Raw genomic sequence first — 22,166 nt, forward strand, 5'->3', positions numbered from 1 at the left:
GTCAATTTGGTAACAAATATGAATGACAGGGAATTTTGCTGTTTTTGTTTCTATTATTTTATATAGTTGTCAGGTTCTTATAAAGTGGTAAAAACTTTTACCGTGCATATCTTTCTTACTGAAACCATACAAAGTTGATATTGCAATATGTCATATTTATTTTAATACTTTGATTATTGATTGCTCACTATAAATCCTGCTGCTTTTCTTAGTGTGAGAGTCATTGCAGCTTTTATAGATGAAGATAGTGGTGGCTCCAGGTACACAGTAGGTAGTGGGTGGGGTACATAGAACAATTGAAAACAGCAACAAAAAAATAGTAATAATAAAGTATGTAATGAATGGTAGCAGTTTGCTTCCAATCTGGTGCCAAACATGAAAGACCGTTTGCCTATATTTCCCTATGCAAAAAACAATAAATGTCTAATAATGTCTTTACATATTTTACAAATCTTGACAGTATGCACAACACAGAGAATAACCAAATTTGTCATACTCAAGGGTTATAGTTTGAATGAAGTGTTAGTATACTACAGTGTAACAAATAAAGTCTATAGCTAATAGTGCAACAGAAGTGGGAGAATGACACAAAGACATTTGCACCTCAGTAAAGACAGAAGAATCATCTTATAACACAGCTTCAAGAGAGCATGTTGAACCTGTTTTTCACTGATCCGAAATTAGGATTGAATGTAAAACTTATTTAAAATTTTACAGCCAAAGTTTGCCAAACAAAACAAGATACTCTTTCCATTGAAAACAGACTTGATATGAGCAACAGTAAACCTTTCTTCACTTGAAAATTCCAAGTATTGAAAATGCATCTGACAACCCATTAAACTACAAGAGATTTGCTGGGATTCACAGTCAAATAGCACAAGGTTCAGCACTAATGAGCTACTGTGTGAATAGGGCAGGAGTTCTAAAGACAAATGTCAAAGGTTGGTGTGCAGCTACCTAAGGTGGAGATTCCTTACACTCATGCAAGTGTGCCTTTTCAGGAGTACCCTAGTACTGTCTGGAGAAGTGACTTGGTCAGAGTTGCACACAGAAGACAAATGAAGGTTGAGGAACTCAAACCCAGTACTATAGGAAGCAGCTCATTTTATAGCCTTACTCACATTGTGTCAGACAAACTATTGTACCCAAACACAGTGCATTTTACATTTGCATGCCTACAGAAAGCAACCTAAATTAAAAAAAAAAAGTATTCACACACTGTCAAAATTCAACAAAGCAAGGAAACCAAGAATCATACCCAAAGAACATAGCTCATATGACATTTACTATAACTGATTCCTTCCTTTACATCAACTAGCCTGGAAAATTTATGCAGACACTCAGAGATGTGGCCAGCACTTATGGCCCCTTGTGTGACTGTGTACACATCAGATGTTTGCTTACAATCAAATGAATGAATGAACAAATGCATAATGACCTAGAAGTGTATTTCAGCTGTTACTGTGAGAACCATACACTGATACCCATTGTATCCCCCATGCCCTCTGAACCTCATTGCTAAAGAATCAGAGGTAAAGTAATGAGTATGCAGACTTTAACAATTCCCTACAGACTACTCTGTTAGAAATACTAGGTGAGCAAATCGGTGTAACTAAGGAGTTGTTTTGAGCTGTGATACAGAATTGGAATTGCCTAGACATAGTAAGACCTTGTTAAGTTTAATTCTGGTGGCTGCCAAAAAAAAAAAACAATTACGAGAAAATGGAAATCAAAATTAAAACCAACCATACTAGCAGTAGTGAACATAGCAACAGGTAAAAGAACTGGAAGTGGGGTCTTTAGAAAAGGGTAGGAGAAAATGACATAGAAAATTGGGGATTGTGGAAACAATACATGCATAATAATGGTTTGGAGGAGTAATGAGGTTTAAGGGAAAGCAGGAATCGTATGAACAATGTAATATCTGCCTAGCAGTGACTGTACAGAGGAATATAGGTGTTATAAGTGACAATTTAATAAGGATGCTTCCTGTTTAATTAAAAAAAGAAAGCTGCAAATGCTATGAGGCACAGACCACAGATATGAGAAGGAAAAATCAGGAACAGTTGAGAATTATACCCTCTGCAGACACCTATGCGTGCATGCACACACACATTTGTTACAGCCACTTGTATGTCTTTATACCTTAGATATCTTGAGATAATCTGAATGAATAAATTCATAAATAATGACCCAGAAATGAATCTCAGTTCACTGCTGTCAGAACCATACAGTGCTACTCCTCTATGCTCTCACAGTTTCCTACCTCAAGAATCTGAAACAGACACAAAATGAGGAACAGAGTTTAAACATTTCATTTATATACCTAGAAAATTGCTAGAATAACATTTGCATTAATAGGCATTTTCTGAAGGATACAAGTCTGAAACTCCTTCCATAGGTGAATACTAGGCTAACTATCCGTAAGGTCCATTTTAAGCCTAGCCAATAACCTTATGTCAGAATAAAACCCTGTACCTTGAGTGTGTGAGGTAAAATCCTTAACCATTATGCCAGTACTATATAGTAAAACAGAGTGCTTCATTGGCCAGGAATTGAACCCAGGTCTCCTGCATGGGAAGCAAGAATTCTACCAGTGAACTACCAATACAAACATGTGAACTCAATCTACAACAGTTTGCCAGAAAGCCACAAATTATAAAAGGAATAGATCAAAATACCTCTCAATTTCAGTGCTCAGGAAGTCCAGACAAAGCTAAAAACTAATGGGGGGCAAAAAGGGACAAATTTTAAATATGATTTTATGTATCTGCTAACCAGGTAAACTAATTTGACAAAGTGTCCCTTTTCAGGGAGACCTGGGAGCATTGTCTGATTAAGTAACTTGCTTAAAGTCATACAGTAGGCAAATGGAGGTGAAAAGATTAATTGCTGTATACTAGGCTAATGACCACTAGGGCCTTTAAAAGTCTAGCTGTGCAACCCAAATGTGACCCACAAATTTGATGTATATTTGATTTGTAGGGGTGATTTATTGACTGCCTCTCTCCATCAGAGACAAAGGAGCCAGACCAGTGGTGAATTTCCAGTTACCCATCCATTGGTCCAAGTTGCACTTAAATAGGGGTAGGGAGGAACTGTGCTTCACATGGATGGAAGCCTGTTCCAGAGAATGGGAATTTTCTGAGAAACATATCTGTCTCTCCAACATGTCTCATTTTTGTTGCAAGCAAAATTTAGATCTTTTAATCTAGTAGTTCTGATGATGTTTGGTTCGTGGATGTGTAAAATATTCACCAAAACAGGGTATAGGGATGATTTGTATGCCAGGAAAAGATCACCTCACAGAAGTCTGTATGATACCGTGTAAAGAGACAGGGCTTTGAGGTGATCAGCGTAGGACATTGTGTTTACTGCAGGTATTTTTTTGTAAGGAAGCTTTGTGGACATTCCAGTTATTGCATGTGTTTGGTCAGCTACATACCAAAGGGAGTATTATACTCTATGATGGGCCTGATGAGAGCCAGGTACAGTAGTATGATGACCTCTCTGGACCTAGATAACATGCCCTTGTTTATAAGTTAAGCAACATGGTAGGATTTTCTTACTGCCTTGGATACATGTTGGTCAAAGACTAAGTTACTATCTACATGAGTTCCTAGATCCCTGACTAGTGAATCAACTTTTAAGGGTGTTTTATTGACATAGATAAGGGCAGTGGCAGACTTCTCAAAAGGTACTATAATGCATTTCTTGATATTGAGTTTTAAGACATGGCTTTGGCACCAAGCATTTGTCTGTATTAGATCTTCCTGTAGGGTGTTCTCATCTTGGGGGATTCAATGACTTCTCCCAGTTTGCAATCATCTGCAAACTTGTTTTAACTAGAGGCTATTGACATTGGCTTTAATATCCAAGAAGTAGATGCCAAAGAGGAGTGGGCCTAGCACAGATCCCTGGGTGACTCCACTAGTGACCGGCCACTTTGTGGAAGTAGCCTCACCAATTCTAACCTCCTGGGTCCTTTCACTGAGGCAGCTAGCTATCCAGCATGTTAGTGAAGGGGTTTATATCTAGTTCTGTAAGTTTGTTGACAATGCCTGAGTGGAGTATTTTATCAGATGCCTTAGCCAGATCTAAGTAGGCAATATGCAGTGTTTCCCTAATCCATTGCCTTAGTGACCTTTTCAAAAAAGTCCATCAGATTCAGTAAGCATGACCTTCCTTTGAAAAAGCTAACCTGGGATGGATCCAGTGTTTGGAGTTCTTCTATGTCTTTGTTGATAATTTCCATGATGATTCTTTCCATGACTTTGTAAATAAGACTATTCAGACTAATGGGTCTGTAGTCTCCAGGATTTATTGAAGGTTCTTCCTTATGAAGGAGGATGACCATTGCAATCTTCCATTCATGCAGCACAAAGCCTGTTTTAAGACTATAATTAAATAATGACTCCAGAGGTCCTAACAAGTCATATCTTAGACTATTCAGAAGGCATCCTGGGATGTTATAGGAGCCTACTGAGGCCAGGTGTTCTTGACTTTAGTGATTACAGCCAGTACATTCTCACTAGTTCTAGATGGAGAGGTTATGTTTGAGGGTATTATGGGGAGGATGGTTGGAGTGAGAGGGGGGTAAAGGTGGAACTGAATTTGACCACTAACAGGTTTGCTGTATCACCAGGCTCAGTGAATGCAGCATCATTCACCACCAGTTCAGCACATTGCTGTGTGCTGCTCTTGATGTTTCTGACACAGCTGTAGAAGGCCTTGTGGTTATCTTTCACCTGGGAGGATAGCTTAACCTTAAAGTTGGCTTTCTTGACCTAATTAGTCCTCTTAGTTGCCTATTTATTTTGATGAGAGACTTTTTTTTCCCCTTTTGTTGTATGTTCTGTTTTATTTGGGATGACATCAGAGTGGTTTGTTTCTGGGTCTAGTTCTAGGCTTACTTCTGCTAAGTACAGCAGCCTCTAAACAGCCATTATCATGGTTATACAGAGTTTCTGACAGCAATTCAACATAGGCTGGTATGTTTTCGCAGTGTGGAGGGGCATTGCATTTTGACAGACCATCACTTAATAACAGATAATTTGCTTTAGTATAGTTCCTAACTGTTACTGGTTTTAATGGGACTGCTTTATTGTTGGGCCTTACCAGGTAGGATTAGACATTGACGGGGGTGATTGCAGTGTTCTCTATATTTGTGAGCACAAGTTCTAGTATGTTGGAGCCTACAGTGGGTGTATTCACTATTTGGTCAAGGGTGTTTGTATTTATGAAGTCCAACAATCTCTGTGCCTGTAGATTTGAGGCGGTGTAGGATTCCCACTCTGTAGAGGGATAATTAAAGTCCCTCATGAGTAGGGTGTTAGGTTGGATGGTAAGTGTCTCCAGTATGTCCAAGTATACATTGTGAGCTTCTTGCGACATGGAGGGTGACCTATAGCTGGCTAGGATATGGTGTGGGATTTTGTCTGTGGTGATCTGCATGTGGAGGAACTCTAGCACATCATCTTGTTTGATGACCCTAGAGGTATGCTGATTATAGATATATATTGAGACACCTCCACCTTTAACCCTTGCCTGTGCAGTTGCTGGTCTACAATCATGGAAGGTAGTGAACCTTGCACTGCTAGGGTACCCTCTGTTGCTTTCAACCATATCTTGGTAACTACACAGATATCTATATTCTCGAATATGAGGAACGCTTGAATGGGGTGTAGTTTTTTTTTTATTTAAGCTCCTGGCATTGCGCACTGCCACCTTGAGGTTTTCTTGAGTTGATTTTGGTATGTTGGTAGGTTTGCCAATTTAGCATTGCTTAAAAAAGGCACTATGGGGGGGTGGACAAAGCCTTAGCCAGTGTTCAAAGAACTAGAGGGGAAAGGTGCAGACCATCCTTGGCAAAGCAATGTGGTCTTTAGACCATGTCCTCCCAATCGGACAAATATTGGATCTCCTCAGAATGACAACAAAAAGACAGCCAGTTGTTGAAATCAATATTTTTTTCCTCATATTGTTGCATCATCCTTCATGATGATAATATGCTGCACAATGCCAGGCTCATACCAGCCTGAGACACATAGTCTGAAAGCTACTTAATGTCTTCCTTCATATTGTCCAGGGAGGTACATCTCGGGTCATTAAAACCTACATGCTCTATGATGGAATCATACTGGTACTTGTTGCGTAATAACATGAGTGCATCCATGGTTTGATGGCTCTTGACTCCGGAGAAGCAACTAACAGTTATCTTCTCCTTATTCAGCCTGCTTAGAGGGGCATCATTATATCTTATAATGAGGTCTCTTATGATAAGAGTCTTGGGAAGTGTGTTTTCTTGCCTTAGGGACTTGGTATTTGGGGCTCTACTGAGAGTGACATAATGTGTGATGTTAGTTGTTTTTTCTGAGTGCCTTTGGACTTCCATAGACAGTGATGGTCTAGGTGATCTTTCTTGTTCAGAAGATTGCTTTTAAGTGTCTCATCATATGTTAGTCTATGTGTGTGTTGTGTGTTATGTGAGGTAGGTGTTGCATGTGTGGTTTTAACAACCTGTTGTGGACTTGTATGCAAGAGTTTAGCCTCCGGTATCATTGTGTAATTACACCTCTCACATATTGAGTCTGGTTCTTTAAGGATTAAATGGTTGTTAGTAAAGATAAGACAATTGCAACATTATCTCAAGATGCCAATATGCACCAATCTGGCTACAGAGAAGTTAGGAAATGGCATATCCATACTGTCCAGTCCTCTGATTTGTAAGCTACAAGGGGAGTGGTGTATTGGGGTTTGAAGCCTATTAAGGGTGCTTTGTTTGTGCAGACTTATAAGAGTGCTTTTTGGGGGCAGATTAAGCTAAACATTACTAAATTCTACTAACTTTAATGTTTACACAATACTGAATCCTACAAAATCAGTAGGTATTGCCACTCAAGGCCCAGATAACTGCTCTAAACTTGCTGGCACGTAAGGTATTTACATTATAGATCTGCTTTACAGGTTATGTTTTTATGGACTGTTTTACAGAGAATTTGTTTTTTAGGTGTCTGCTGGTATACAGGGCACTGCTAACCCACTCAAACATGCAAAGTTTATAGCAGCACAGAAAAAACAAATGGGGTGCAATCATTGAGTTCCCCAACAGTGTTAACATATTATAGGAGGGGCTAACACAGACAAATGGTTGGTGTCAAAGCCATGATCTAAAACTAAAAGCAAAGAAATGCTTTATTGTCCCCTTTGGTAAAGCAGAATTCCCTGCTAATTACAGTATTAACAGCATCCCCCTAAGTTCAAACCCAGTGGTGTGAGATCTAGGAACACAGGTAGATAGCAATCTGAACTCTGACCACCTATTGTCTATAGTGGTAGGGAAAGCATTCTATGTTGTGAATCTCATAAGTAAGAGCATCATGTCCAGGACTAAGGATGTTATAACTCCACTGTACTCGACCCTAACCAGACCATTAATACAGTACAATGCTCCCTTTTGCATGTACCTCACCAGACATCTGCAGCAGCTGGACAGACCACAGAGGTTTCTCACCAAGAAAATACAGGGCCTCTAAACCATGAAAGCACTGTCACTGTACTCTGTATCGTATAGGCTGCTGAGAGGCAACTTGTGCCTGACTTACAGGGCAGTCTCTGACCCTGCCCTGATGGAAATGCAGCACATCCGCAAGTCAAATGGCATAAGAGTCACTCACACTAGGGATATTAACGTAGCCTGGGACATTAACAGAACATGCTGGAGAGACAGATATATCTCCCAGAGATTGCCACTCCTCTAGAATAAATTTCCACTTCACATGAAGCAGAGCTCCTCACTGACCTTGTTCATACGCAGCTTAGACAGATGGATGGGAGACCGCAAATAAATTCACCCCGGGGTCCCACATGAACAGCCATAGCTGGTGTTGATCATACACTCACCCTGTGAATTATGTCCATCTAACAACAACAGTTGGGGCAACTCGGGATTAACATGGCTAGGCTTGATAGTCTAGTAACCTCCTATGAATCTGTAAAACTATAATAAAGTTCAATCTATAAATCAATTTGCTCTTCCATTTTTAACTTACATTTCATAGGTTCATAGGTGTTTACTAGGCTAATGGCCCTGGAGCCTTTACAAGCCTAGCCCAAAAACATTTCCTTGGCACCGTGCCACCAGATGTTAGTTCACAGTGCCTCTATCCAGTAAGACAACTAGTGTGGTCCCTGGGGTGAACTTTCTGTTACTGATCCACTCATCGAGATTTCTCTTGAAGAAGACCAGCGAGGTGCTCTGCTTGACATGAATGGGAAGCTTATTCCAGAGTATGGGCAGTCTTTGGCAGATGAACTTGTCCCTCCAGCATATTCTGTTGGTTGTGGTAGTGAGGTTGTGATCTCTACAGCATGTGGTGTGGGGGGATTTGGATTTCTTTAGGTGTAGCATTTCAAGTAGGGCTGGGTCGGAAATGGCTTTGTAAGTCAAGCAGAGATCACCACTGAGTAGACGATAAGAGACTAAGAACAGCTGAAGTTTCTTGAGTTTGTCCATGTAGGACATGTGTTTAAGGCCAAGGATCCTTTTTGTGAGGTACTTCTGTGGCCTCTCCAGCTGTTGTAGGTATCTGGTCAGGTACATGCCAAATGGGGCGTTGTATTTGATGATTGGTCTAATGAGGGATGAGTAGAGCAGAATGATGACCTCTTTTTTTCTGGATGCGAACCGTTTGGTTATAAGATGTGCCACATAGAAGGACTTTCTGATCACAGTGGCAACATGGTGGTCGAAGGTGAGGTGGCTGTCGACCTGGGTACCCAGATCCCTTATGACCCCTTCAGTATTTAGTGGGCTCGCATCAACATGGTAATTCGTGAGAGCTGAGTTTTTTCCAAACGGAATGATAATGCATTTTTTGGCATCAAGCTTAAGGTCATGGTTCCAACACCAGTCATTGGTCTCAGAGAGGTCCTTTTGTAGGCTGTCTGCATCACTTGGGGAGTTGATAATGACCCCCAGCTTGCAGTCATCAGTGAACTTGGTCAGCCAGAGTTCCTCTGTGTTGACCTGGATTTCTGAGAAGTAGATGCCAAACAGGACAGGGCCCAGGACCGAGTCCTGTGGGACTCCACTCATGACTGGTCGGCAGTATGACTTGGAATCCGCAACTTTTACCCTGTGGGTCCTGTGTGTGAGCCAGTTTGCAACCTACCCAGTGATATAAGGGTTGATGCCTAGTTTGGTGATCTTGTCAATGATACCTGAGTGGGAAATGGTGTCAAAGGCCTTGGCCAGGTTGAGGTAGGCTGCATGCACTGCCTTACCCTCATCCACAGCCTTGGTGGCTGCCTCGAAGAAGTCAACCAGGTTCAGCAGCTAGGATCTCCCCTTGATGAAGCCAAACTGTGTGGGGTCAAGAGTTTGGAGATTGCCTATATCTTTGTTGAGCAGGTCCATGATGATGTGCTCCATAGCTTTGCATACCAGACTCGTCACGCTAATGGAGCGGTAGTTCCCAGGGTCTGTAGTTGCTCCCCCTTTGTGGAAAGGGATGATGTAGCAGTGTACCATTCGTTAGGGACAAAGCCTGAGGTAATGTTGTGATTGAACAGGGCACATAGGTGTGGTGCCAGTTTGTTTTGTAGTCCATGTAGGATGCAGCCAGGGATATTATCGGGTCCCATGCACACTGTATTCTTGGCTTTGGACAATGCAGCTTTTACCTGTGCTGCACAAATGGTGGGTACCAGGCTTTCTTCTGGTATTGTGATAGGGCCTTTGGGGGGGCAAAGCTGGCACTGAATCTGTCGGCCAGTATGTTGGCTATATCTGCTGGCTCAGTATAGGAGGTACCATTGTGCAATAACTCAGAGCAAATCTGGGTATTTCCTTGGAGGTTCTTGATATAGCTATAGAACGCTTTGTGGATGTTTTTGGTGTCAGCTGCAATTCTCCCTTCATAGCTGGCTTTAGAGGATTTGATAAGGGATCTCAAATTTTTGTTGTCTGGCAAGGGAGGTTTTCCAGTCATGTGACTTTTATTTTTTTCTGCAACAATTTCTTCCTTCTGTTGCAGAGTTTATTGATGGCTGGGGACCACCAGATTGTCTTCTTTTTTCTTGAGGAGAGCATCTTGGTTCTATTTGGTATGCCAAGATCCATGCATTTGTGTATGTGCTTGTACAATGCATTGGTGTATGATTCAGCAGTCATGCAGCTATTTTCCATTGGCATGGGTATCGAGAGGTTAGCCACCTCTGTTTTTAGGAGCTCAAAGTCAGGTTTGGAGAAGTTTATCAGCCCACCTTAGCGGGGGCTGTAGGTGAGATGGAGATTTCCATGGCGATCAGTTTGCGGTTGGATTTAACCAGGGAGGAGTTGTCTAGTGGGGGTAAGAATGAGCTGGTCCAGGGAGTTGGAATTGATAAATTCTAGGAAGTGTTGGGTCTGTACATTGGTACTAGAATAGTTTTTCCATTTGATGGAAGGGTAGTTGAAGTAGCTCAGTATGAGAGTATTGGGATGGACCTTGATAGATTCCAGGGTACTTAGGAAGTTGGAGTGAAAGTCAGGGGACATGGTTAGGGTTCTGTACTGCCATCTTACCCAGTGTTAATTGTACCTGAAGTATCTCGGATGCATTATGCTGGGCTACCAGTCTAGAGGTGTGAGTATCCTTTATGAATATGGAGACATCACTGCCTTTGGAGCTTCTGGCAGTATTCTGGGGCTGAAAGGTATGGAATGAGTTATAGCCTGGGAGTGCAGGGGTACTTTCTGCCTCTTTAAATCAGGTCTCCATTACAGCGCAGATGTCAACATTCTCCATTTTGAGGAGATGTTCGAATGAGTGTATCTTGAGATTTAGACTTGTAGTACTGAGCAGCATGGCCCTCAGTTTACATTTGTTTGTAGCTGTTACGGTGGAATGTTGGTCTTTGGAACATTGCCTAAAAAAGGCACTGTAGGGGTGGCAAGAGCCTTAGCCAGTAGCCAGAATCCCAGGGGTGACAGATGCAGGTCATCTCTGGCAAAGCATTGAGGCCTGTCGATCATGTCGTCCCAGGCAGACAGCTACTGGATCCCTTTAGAATGACACCAGAAACTTAGCCAGTTGTTGAAGTCAATCATTTTCTGTTCTTACTCTGGTATCATTCTGGGTAATGGTAGAATACTGCTCAGGGCTAGGGTCTTACCTGCCTGGGCCACATAATCCAAGAGTTCCATCACATCTCTTTTCATGTAGTTCAGGGAGGTACATCTCAGGTCATTCACACCCACATGGATAATGACTGAGTCATATTTGTACTTGTTGTGGAGTGACCTGAGTGCATGTGTTATGTGGCAGATCCTGGAACCTGATAGACAACTGACTGTCACCTTCTCCTTTATCAACCTAGTGAGTGAGACATCAGTGTGCTTCACTATTGAGTGTCCTATGATTAGTACATTGGGCAAAGTGTTCTGCCTTAAGGGCTTAGGTTGAGGGGCGCACTGTGGTAGTGAGCTATGTGTTCCGAGGTTGGTGTTGTGTTGTGGTCATCGAGTTGCTTTCTGTCTTAGAGGTCTCTGTTGTTTGGGTAGATTTTTATTGAGAGTCTCCTCAAAGGTGGGTGTATAGTTTGTGTTTCTATGTGTGAGTTGTGAAGGTTGGTGTTTTGGAGGGCTGTGTGTTCCATGTAGTGAGCTGCAAGTGTTGACCTTCTCCTCTTGACCAGCTAGTCCGGTCTTGGCTGGACAGTGCACTGCTCCCAATTTAGTGATATAAGTGCATCTCTCACATGTATGAGTGTTGGGAGGTAAGAGGAGAGGGTTGCCTGGAGACATGAGACAGTTGCTACGTCTCAGAATGCCCAAGTGCACCAGGCTAGCATGAGAAAGCACAGGAAATTGCCTGCAAGCATACCAGGAGGGGTGGTCATAACTAATAAGTACTGGTGCTGTTACTGCATAGGAACAGCTAGTGCTGAAAGCACCTAAGTGTGCTATAATAAATGCTACTAAAGCCTGATAAAATGCTAGTCGAATAAGCAAATTGAAGTGCAAGAAGTAAAAGAGCAAGCACGTTCTAAGGGAAAATTTGAAGAGCAGACTTTCTGGCACCGGTAATAATCTACCTCAGCTGAGTGCCACTGCACAAAAAAAACAGAAAGTTGAACGGGATGGAAAAACTGCCCAAACGGCCAATAAACTACAATTTCTGGGCCAGAAACTAGTCCTCTTGTGGTAGATGGGCTTTCTAGTGCTTACCACTCCCATTGATATGCTAGAAGCCTTCCCCACAACACAGAAAGGTCTGGGGGACTCAGAAACTTACATAACAGTCCTGGATACACCAAATCTGTATCTGGACTAGACTAGTTACAGGAGAGGCAGAAAACAAGCTTAGAACTTTTTTTTTTTTGCAGAAAAGCAGCTAAAACAGTAATAACACACTTTATTTTCAGTGCAAGCTAGCACACTTTGAGTGTGTACCAATATTAAAGCAAATACAGTTTAAATAAATGCAGTTAAATTAAAGAAACAATTAAAAAAAGTGCAGAAAGTAGTAAATTCAGAAAAAAAATCAAAATGGAGGCACTTAAAGTCTCTCCTTCTCCTTTCTGTTGCTCTTGTAGTCTGCAGGATGCCAAAACTGGATCAGCAGAGCTTAACAAGCGCAAACCAGTGGAAGCACAGGCTTTTAAACCAGAAAGTTGAAAGGGATGGAAAAACTGCCCAAATGGTCAATAAACTACAATTTCTGGGCTAGAAACCACTCCTCTTTTGGTAGATAGGCTACCTAGTGCTTACCATTCTCGCTGATAAGCTAGAAGGCTTCCCTGATTGATTGACCCCAAAAATTAATGGATCGAATAGGCAGAAAAACAAGAAAAATGTTGCATGCTTATCAAATGATTTATAAAAATCAGTGTTGTCACTTCACAGTAAGACGCTGTCCGGTTCGATTCTCAGCTAGAGCGTCTTCTGCGTGGAGATATGTGTGAATGGGCATACCTTCGTTGAAGGTTGTGCGTCAGGGCTGGTAACTCGGCACGTAAAAATCAATTACCAATCATTAGCGGACCGGAGTTTCGCTGTGATGACCCCTAACTGGGAAAAGCCGAAAGACACAAACACAAAGTGTATATCAAGATTATATGCTTCTCCCTCTGAAGGAGGTATGGACCTTCTTGAAATTGATTTGTATATCTGCTGATTTCATCAGATCCAAATATACTGAAAGTTTTAAAACATGAGGAGAAGTAGTCAAAGATGACATCTTTGTTTAGTTTAGCAGAAGTATTTTGGTGTTAAACAGGAATGTAAACCAAACCAGAAGAAGGCAAAAATCAGTCTGCAACAGAATGTGCTAAAATACAGAAGAAAAAATATAAGAAGGATCAGATGAGAAGGAAAGAAATTTGGAAAATCCATACATATAGTGGCAAGTACAGAAATCTCCTGGAACAACCACATGTTGCCCAAATTTAACAAAGGAATAGTTAAGGAGAGGTGAATTAAAACCAGAAGATAAAAGTTTAATGGTAGCTCAGGATAGTGGACTAACATTTACAAAATCAATTGAAAAGTTCGGAGAAAAAGCCAAATGCCTGTTCTGTTAAAAAAATGGAAACAGTTGCACATTCTGTTTCTGGATATGATTCAACCATGGCAGAGGAATGTGGCAAGACTGTTGCAATGGGCATTGTGCAAACACTGCAATATAGAAGTAGCTGAGAAGCATTGGGAACATGAACCACAAAGCATTATAGAGAATGATGAAGTGTATATCAGATGGGATCATCCAATACCAACAGTTCAAAAACAGATGCTAGAAATCCAGTATAGTAGTCAATGAAAAAAGACATAAGTAGCATTGATTATTGAAATTTCTATACCCTGTGAGTACAGTTTCTTATACAGATAGAGAGAGAGTCATAAAATATCAGAATTTGTAGGCAGAAAGAAGAGCAATGTGGAAGATATCCAGACAGTTCCAAAGGTAGTCGAAGCAATGGGTCTTATAAAAATAAAAATTTACAGTTGTACTTTGATGTGCCACTAATACATGTAACCCCATATGAATTACAGTGTGAGACAATCTGGGCACATTGCGGGTGATGAGAAGAGTACACTTGGATAACATCAAAGACTGAAACAGTACTAATTTCATGAACTCTAATAATATCTGGACTTAGGAATGAGCCCCATTCCCATCATGGTATTAGAAACCCAAAAGAATTGGAGAAATAAAACCTGGGAAAATAGGAAAATATACATACATACATATATATATATATATATATATATATATATATATATATATATATATATATATATATGGTTCCACTTTAAATAATTGAATGCTCAGAACATCGACGCTCTGATCATCGACACCAGAACATCGATGTTCAGAACATCAAAGGTTTAAAGTGGAAGTGCCAGGTAAGTGAGATTGTGGAATGTTGGGTATGTATGCAGGGCAGCAAGGTGCCCTGCATGTTGTGTGTGTGTGTGTGTGTGTGTGTGTGTGTGTGTGCAATCTGAGCGTTGGCATTACAGGTAGGGTACGGGAAATCTCCCGTTTAGCGCTACTGCATATAGCGGTAAATGATAGATTTCCATTACCCCACTGTAGTGTGATCTCGGAGTTGGAATATTAAAGTAGGGGGGTGCCACATGGAGGGCGAACCCCCCCTGCATAACATAGTTTTTGTGATTTTTTTTGTTGTTTTTATGGTTCATTTTTAATCTTCGATGTTCTGGTCTCAATGATCAGAATGTCGATGTTCTGAACATTTGATGATTCAAAGTGAATATATATATATATATATATATATATATATATATATATATATATATATATGGTATCAGTTTTAGTTTAACTTTTGTGGCTGGCTGCTTTTTAGATTAGTTATTTTTGATGTGTATTCATCAAAGTGTCTGTTCAATTTTGTGCTTTTATAGTTAATGTATTAACATGGTTTGTTTTTTAGTTTTATTTTGTAGTGCTTGGTTGTAATTGTACTTGCTGTGAGAATATGTGAGTAGAAGTGCGCATTGCATGATGGTGTTTGGCTTGAGCTGTAGTTACAGCAAAAGATGAAACTGAGGCCTCAAAGTCTGGTACTGTTTGTGCCATTGATCAGATTGCTAAATGCTATGGTACTGTTAGATGTCAACATGGAAATGGTTTGCTTGGTTGAGTGGTTGTATTTAGCATTTGAGAAGTCAAAAAATGGGGAAAGGTTACTGGTGTTGCCATGGGAAGGCACTAGATAACTGCTGTGGCAGACTGTAACTATTATTATTACAGTAGTAGGTGAGGCGTTCATGAGGTCAACAGTTTACCACCTTCTAGTTCTTTTTTCTGGCGATATAGCTTGATTAGTGATACAAAAGAGAGGGTGCAAAACAGGGATTTACCCTGCAATGTTGTTGAAAGTGTATTAGAGAATACTGAAGAACATATTGCACTTGCTACGCCATCTAGAACAGCTTTTGTAATCGTGGTGAAGTACAGAGATGGTTCATAACTGCACCATTAGTATTACTGCAATAATGGCCTCTTTTCAGAATGCAAGTGTAATTCCTGTAGTCAGAATGGTGTTAGCTAAAATAACAAAATTCCTAGTAAACACTTCTTTCCTCCAGAGATAAACTTCAGTGAGCAGACCATCTGTCCCTAGAGTTTTCCCTTTTATTTTGACTTTTTAAAGCCATATAAACTTCCTCAGTTATTACTTGTGCCGCTGTTTCTTGATCCTGTTTATCAATTAGCTTCTTTGTTTCTACAGCTGATAAAGAACTGTCTACCTATGTATCTCAGCCTAATGATTTTCCACCCTTGACTCACTAGTGTATAGTTGTGTTTAACATGTGACAAAGATTTTATGAACATCTCCAGAGGTGATGGCATGATTTCCGGTTTTGAGTCTTTAATCCTGGTCACTATTCTATCTGCATCCTGCTTCCTTAACTGAAGTACTAAAAAGTTTTGATTTGAGGGAGTATTTTCAAATTCTCTCAGCTTTAATGCTGTTTTAGCCTGATCTTTTTTATAAAAACAAAACTACTCCATTTGTTTTTAGCCTGATCTTTTTTTATAATCACAAAACTTCTCCATTTTCCCTCTTAATTCCCACATACAATCCTTACTCTGTCTGCCATACTGTGTTCATCTGTTCTGTTTTCTTAACAGTTCGTTATGAATCGCTGTCAGACTCCCTATTGTATTGCCCCCTACAAAGTCTTTTAAATAGCTGTCTAGCTTTACTTTGAATGCATCCTAAAATGCTGGCTACCAGATATGCCTTGTCAGTCATCAAGGAATATGTTTATTTTCTGTATGAATGAAACCTCCTTACAAAATGTAGGTTTAATTTCCAGTGCCGCTGTAGACTTTCTTGAACCAGCTGCGTTGTTAACTTTAATGGAGAGTGATTTGACAAGACAATAGGTTGAGTTAAAAATACACAATCTGTGAAACAGTGCTCTTTAGTTACCAAAATTTTCTCTATTCTTGAGTAAGATTGAAATCTATATGTATTTAGGAATGGACACCCTGAGATATCTTTAATAGCTGTGATTCCCATTGTAACCAGAAACCTGTTTATAAATTTTCCTGTGGCCAAGGCAGAATTCCTCTAGGCCATGTAAGTACATCATTAGTGGGTAAAAATCATCTTCCAATCCATATCCCTCTACCTTCCTGAAACTGGATCCAGCCTCTAAATATTATGACTAGTTTGTTCACTCTTACTTCTGTACAGGGGTAGTTATGGATTAATTAATGGAGTTTATGGGTTTCTAACAAGATTTTAACTAAGACATGCCTTCCCTCTGTGCATATATTCAGTTTTTTTCATTTAAAGGGCACAATCCTTCTTATTAGTGTAGCCACCCCCTTCTTTTACTTTCCAGATAAGAGTTAGAAACCCTCCCACAGCATATCCATATTTTAGTAACTTTTGTTGTTTACTGTCTATTGAGCTTGACTCCTATATCAGAACTAAGTTAGCCAAATGTTTTATATTTTATGTAGGCAAATATTTTAGCTGTTTATGCCATATCCATTAGACCATTAACATTTCATGAATATAGTGTGAACGTAGTCATTCCTCTTCTATTTCTACCATCCCTTACTCAAGTACCTTGCTTTATATCTGTAACCAGAGCTGGAAGGATTCATGTACCTCCATCCCAGCACCTTCCTCACACCAACTGAGTAAACATCTGAGTTGTTGGCCTTAAACCATGTGTAACCTCTTATATCATTTTGCCAAAGCTTGTATTTTTTCATTGCAACACTTTGTGTTTGAACAGTGAAAACACTGACAATCATACATTCCTTTGAGTAACAAATAAAGCTAATATCAACTCTTGAGTTATCTAATCCTTTCAAAATGTTAAATAACCAATCAGAATAGTAAAAATATTTCATATGTGTAAAACACTGAACTTTGCATGAGTGCAGATATATATAAATACACACACACACACACACACACACATACACACACACATACAAAACAGCATTGCCAACTATTTAAATATTTGTGATTCATTTGAAATAGGAGGCAAGACACCACAGTTTGGACAGGAGTGTGGAATAGTTGCATGCAGCCAGATGGGATGCACTTAGAAGTACTTGAAACCATTGCTCCTAAATTGCCAATTCCAGGTATCTCCCTACCACCCCGACACCAGTATCCTAGATTGTTGGGAAACTGTTTAATTTGGGTTCGGCGATGTAGCTCGCAGGGAATTGTCTTCATGGGCTACACGCTGGAACCCGTGCCAACATTTGTATCCTGTCTTAGTGGATGGAAGACAGGTCTCTGCTAAGAGAGACACAGCTTCTGTTATAACCATTGTGAGGCCTGCAGTGGTTAAGGAGGAGCAGTATTTGATTGGCCAGTCCATACCAGTCAAGAGCTTTGGGTGAAACCCCATTCCAAATACCTTTGGTCAAGGTTCATCTTGACTGAGAGGGTGGAAAAGGGAACAAGCAGGTAGGTGTGTTTGAGGATATCCCTGCAGATGTCTTAATAGGGAATGATTTTGATCAAGTAGTACTGTGTGTGCATGCAGTTACATGCAGTCAAGCTTGGAGACAGGCATGTAGGTCTGGTAGTCTGGGAGACCCAGATAGATCCTATGCCTGAAACTAGGGCTGGTGATGTGATTACTGGGAGCTACCTTGTAGCAGTGAGCCTGAAGGCAAATCACAGCTGCTGGTAGGTAATAGTATTCCCAGGACATGGTGACTCAAAGGACAGTGGTGAGTGGGAGTATCCAGGCTGACAGTGAGGCACTGCTGTCAGAGGGTCCTAGGCTTCCTTTAACATCAGTTCACCCCATTCCCCCCACGACACCTTTCAAGAGAGACCATTGACCATAGCCCCCCCCCCCCTTGGTATCACTAGCAAATAAGTCCTCAATGCACTCTCCAAGGCCAAACATTACTGCAGCTGTGGGTCCAGATAATATCCTTGGATGCCTCCTGAATAGCATAAAACATGACCTATTGAACCTTCTAAAATCACTGATCAAAGTTAGCCTTTTAACTGGCTTTATGCTTAGTGAATGGAGGATTGTAGCAGTTATCCCTCTGCACTAAGGTGGGTCATCTTCTGACCTGGATAACTGCAGACCTGTAAGTTTGATTAGTCTCATACATAAAGCCATAGTGAGAATTATTATAAGTATTACAAATAAAGACAAAGGAAACCTTCAGAAATTGGATCCAACATAGTCTGGTTTTGCCAAAGCAAAACTGTGCCTACTCAACCTGGTGGACTTTTTCAAGAAGGTTACCAAAGCTATGGATGTAGGCAAAACAATACACACTGCCTTTCCTGGCCTGACCGTCATTTGACACTATTCTCCATTTGGGCATTTGGCAAACTCACAAAACTAGAAGTAAACCCCTATGTCAGCCAGTGAATAGCCAACTGGCTCACAGATAGGACAAAAGAAGTCAGGATAGAGGACTCTACCACAAAGAAGTCAGTCACTAGAAGAGTCCCATGGGGGTCAGTGCTGGGGTCTGTCTTTTTTGACACCTACTTTTTGGAAGTCAAAGCTAACTTCAAAAGCATCTGGTTAACCAAGTTTTCAGTTGACTGCAAGCTCAGCGCAACTGCAGAATTCCCCCAAAAATACTAATATCCTCCAAGAGGGTTTGTTGCAACCAATAATTGGTGCCAGAGTCATGGTATAAAACTGAATTCCAAAAATAAATAATAGTATCCTTTGGAAAGTTGGATACACTGGAAAATTACCACATAGACAAGAACCCATAAAGGAAGATCCAGTGTTAGGAACATGGGAACATATGTGGACAGTGACTTGGCCTTCCATCATCTGTTTATCATTGTAAGAAACTCGTTGCATATTGTGCAGCTGATAAGTAAGTGTATGACATTGTCCCACTGTACTCATCCCTCATTAGGCCAGTCATTCTTTTAATACCTTTATTGAAGTATCACTTGTGACATAAGAAAACTTAATTTACATGAAGGTAATCAAACCATATTAACAAGTTCACATTCACAAACATTATACATTACATATATTGTTCTATACATCATTAGGCCAATCGTTGAATACGTTGCTCCCTTCGGTATTTTCCTTACCAATCATATGCTAGAAATGGAATGCCTACAGAGGTTCCTCACAAAAAAAGAATACAAGGTGGTAACCACATAGAATATGCAGACTGCCTTAAAACCTTAACTTTATAATTGGTTTGCTACAGACTACTGAGATGTAATGTGTGCCTGGTTTGCAAGGCATCATCTGATACCATACTGATGGACTTACTGCACATCTGCAAGTTTAACAGAATTTGAAATATCTGATCGAAGGGCCTAAACTTCATTTGCAACATAGGTAGAACATGTTGGAGGGACAGGTACATGTCTTGGATTCTACCTCTACTTTGGAATACGCTTTGTATCCATGTGAAGCAGAGATCGTCCCAGACCCTATTCAAGTGCAAACTGGATCAATGGATGAGGAATCAGAAATTTACCCCCTGGACTGGCACCAATCCTCCTGATGATCAGAGGCAGCATGCAAATGCTCTGTCACCTAAACCCAACTCATTTACAAATGGGAAAACATGGCTAGGCTTAAAAAAGCCTCCTGGGGCCATTAGTCTAATAATCACCAATGAAACCTTGCACCTGTAATAATCACCATAAATAATTTGTAATCGTGGTGAAGTACAGAGATGGTTCATAACTGCACCATTAGTATTACTGCAATAATGGCCTCTTTTCAGAATGCAAGTGTAATTCCTGTAGTCAGAATGGTGTTAGCTAAAATAACAAAATTCCTAGTAAACACTTCTTTCCTCCAGAGATAAACTTCAGTGAGCAGACCATCTGTCCCTAGAGTTTTCCCTTTTATTTTGACTTTTTAAAGCCATATAAACTTCCTCAGTTATTACTTGTGCCGCTGTTTCTTGATCCTGTTTATCAATTAGCTTCTTTGTTTCTACAGCTGATAAAGAACTGTCTACCTATGTATCTCAGCCTAATGATTTTCCACCCTTGACTCACTAGTGTATAGTTGTGTTTAACATGTGACAAAGATTTTATGAACATCTCCAGAGGTGATGGCATGATTTCCGGTTTTGAGTCTTTAATCCTGGTCACTATTCTATCTGCATCCTGCTTCCTTAACTGAAGTACTAAAAAGTTTTGATTTGAGGGAGTATTTTCAAATTCTCTCAGCTTTAATGCTGTTTTAGCTTGATCTTTTTTATAAAAACGAAACTACTCCATTTGTTTTTAGCCTGATCTTTTTTTATAATCACAAAACTTCTCCATTTTCCCTCTTAATTCCCACATACAATCCTTACTCTGTCTGCCATACTGTGTTCATCTGTTCTGTTTTCTTAACAGTTCGTTATGAATCGCTGTCAGACTCCCTATTGTATTGCCCCCTACAAAGTCTTTTAAATAGCTGTCTAGCTTTACTTTGAATGCATCCTAAAATGCTGGCTACCAGATATGCCTTGTCAGTCATCAAGGAATATGTTTATTTTCTGTATGAATGAAACCTCCTTACAAAATGTAGGTTTAATTTCCAGTGCCGCTGTAGACTTTCTTGAACCAGCTGCGTTGTTAACTTTAATGGAGAGTGATTTGACAAGACAATAGGTTGAGTTAAAAATACACAATCTGTGAAACAGTGCTCTTTAGTTACCAAAATTTTCTCTATTCTTGAGTAAGATTGAAATCTATATGTATTTAGGAATGGACACCCTGAGATATCTTTAATAGCTGTGATTCCCATTGTAACCAGAAACCTGTTTATAAATTTTCCTGTGGCCAAGGCAGAATTCCTCTAGGCCATGTAAGTACATCATTAGTGGGTAAAAATCATCTTCCAATCCATATCCCTCTACCTTCCTGAAACTGGATCCAGCCTCTAAATATTATGACTAGTTTGTTCACTCTTACTTCTGTACAGGGGTAGTTATGGATTAATTAATGGAGTTTATGGGTTTCTAACAAGATTTTAACTAAGACATGCCTTCCCTCTGTGCATATATTCAGTTTTTTTCATTTAAAGGGCACAATCCTTCTTATTAGTGTAGCCACCCCCTTCTTTTACTTTCCAGATAAGAGTTAGAAACCCTCCCACAGCATATCCATATTTTAGTAACTTTTGTTGTTTACTGTCTATTGAGCTTGACTCCTATATCAGAACTAAGTTAGCCAAATGTTTTATATTTTATGTAGGCAAATATTTTAGCTGTTTATGCCATATCCATTAGACCATTAACATTTCATGAATATAGTGTGAACGTAGTCATTCCTCTTCTATTTCTACCATCCCTTACTCAAGTACCTTGCTTTATATCTGTAACCAGAGCTGGAAGGATTCATGTACCTCCATCCCAGCACCTTCCTCACACCAACTGAGTAAACATCTGAGTTGTTGGCCTTAAACCATATGTAACCTCTTATATCATTTTGCCAAAGCTTGTATTTTTTCATTGCAACACTTTGTGTTTGAACAGTGAAAACACTGACAATCATACATTCCTTTGAGTAACAAATAAAGCTAATATCAACTCTTGAGTTATCTAATCCTTTCAAAATGTTAAAATCCAATCAGAATAGTAAAAATATTTCATATGTGTAAAACACTGAACTTTGCATGAGTGCAGATATATATAAATACACACACACACACACACACA

This window comes from Protopterus annectens, chromosome 6.part1 (assembly GCF_019279795.1).
Source record: "Protopterus annectens isolate FY-2018-M chromosome 6.part1, PAN1.0, whole genome shotgun sequence".
NCBI lineage: Eukaryota > Metazoa > Chordata > Ceratodontiformes > Protopteridae > Protopterus > Protopterus annectens.